The sequence below is a fragment of the Aplysia californica genome, unplaced genomic scaffold, assembly GCF_000002075.1.
Source record: "Aplysia californica isolate F4 #8 unplaced genomic scaffold, AplCal3.0 scaffold01582, whole genome shotgun sequence".
Lineage (NCBI taxonomy): Eukaryota > Metazoa > Mollusca > Gastropoda > Aplysiida > Aplysiidae > Aplysia > Aplysia californica.
Window position 1 is genome coordinate 47047 of NW_004798852.1, and position 1866 is coordinate 48912.

Genomic DNA, 1866 nt, shown 5'->3' on the forward strand with positions numbered 1-1866 from the left:
AAAACCTTGGGAAAAATTCAAATGACAGGTAGGTCTGGGTGAGCGGTTGCCGTGGTAACCAGTGATAAACATCCAATTCGCGACCTCAGTGCTTTCTTGTCACTTCTCCATTTATTTCTAAACAGTGAAACTGTGACTTCTTAAGCTCACTCTTTATTATGAACTGTTTTCACTGTTGTTAAAAATGGAGATAGGACAAGAAAGCACTGGGTCGTGTACTGTCCGCAATATTGAGTTTTTATTTTCTTTGAGGAACTTTCGTTGCCTTCAAATGCTGTTTTAGTTGTTTTTTTATGTTTCGCAACTCGGTGGAATCAGGTGCTCGTCAGTTTTAGGCCATGGTATGGAGTTCTTAGTATCGTCTTAAAGCTTGTTCGTTCGTCTTGCTCTTGATTTGAAAAATACGCATCTATAAGTCTTAATTACCCAAGGCTCTTAGAATACCCCAACAACACTCTTCTGACTATAGTCTAACTATACTTCCTACTACCTTCTGAACCAATACTCTGACTTACGTTAAGCCTACCATGACAGTTATTACTCCAACCATAGTCCAACAAATTTTCTTAGAATATTCTAAGTGCAGTAGTTTAACTATAGGCTTGCAAATTAACCTCTAATAAACACTCTTTCAAATACTCTAAGAATACCATGCCAATACTAATATTATTAATAAAAGCAATACGTGACATTTACAAAGCACTCAACCCCGATTAAAGTACACAGGCTCTGGGCGCTTTACAATACTATACAATGTACAACAGTAACACAAAACGTTGTGTTCTGACAAAAAGAAAATCTCTCCAAATATTCATCTCATTAATTTAAAAACAGAAATGACTTCAGCTGACATTTGAATGGATCAAAGGATTTGATCTCTCTTAAACTACTTGACAAAGCATTCCAGATCTTGGGGCCTTGGTATTCAAATGCCCTTTCACCTATTGTTTCAAGTTTCACAGATGGTGAAAGAAATTTCTTTTTGTCAGCTGCAACAGATTTGATAAATATGATGGCGCATTGTTATTCAAGCATTTGTGACAATACTCCAAAATATGGTCGCTTTTAAGCACGAGGGGGCTATCCCGAAAAATACTGTTTTGAGAAAATCGAAGGCAATGTTTTTGCCCCTTGTTTAGTTTCTTGAAAAGACAAGGAGAGTTTTCTCTATAACCAAACAAATATCCACACCAATGAAACCAAACTACTCCTATAGGTAGGGCAATGCCCACTTTTGGTGTTGGTAAAGATTTCTGGAAACCCATGAAATCTGGGTTAGCCAGCTTGCCCTTAAAAGCGACCAAATATTCTTAGAACACCCTAACACCACTAGCTATACAGTAAAACTATACTTTAACTACACTGTCCTCTGAACAAAAAATACTCCAGCAAATACTCTGATAATACCCTGACAATACTCTAAAAATACTCCAAAAAATATCCGGACAAAATAGCACAGTAACAATACCCTAACGACCAAAAAGACCTCTTTTTCCACCCGGAATAGCAATAAGCCAATAAAAAAATGGGAACATAAGCTCAAGTGAATGGATTCCCGGCATACCATAATTTGCTAGCGTGGGGGGGAATCTTTCGGGACCAGCGGTGACATTTTGACCAGATCGTCAGCGATCCGTCCTAGAAATGGCAATTGGTGAAATATTGATTAACGGGGGGTCAGCGTTCTGTGCAGGGGACGCCACTAGGGGGCTGTCCGGAATGGCGCTAGGGTCTATTATTTTCTCTTGTCCGTCCCTGGCAATTTACTGTGTTGTCTGTTTGTGGGTCGTGTTTGTTTGTTTTGTTTGTTTAGTATAGGGTTTTACGGCGCTCGCAACTGCTTAAGGTCATATGAGCGCGCGGGAC

The 1866-nt window shown here is 39.2% G+C and overlaps 1 protein-coding gene across 1 annotated transcript in view; it reads right to left on the bottom strand.

Moving 5' to 3' along the window:
- The window catches only part of LOC101859838 (cilia- and flagella-associated protein 251), a gene marked incomplete at its 3' end in the record, with an annotated part of 13557 nt that overhangs the window by 4162 nt on the left and 7529 nt on the right, over positions 1-1866 (bottom strand).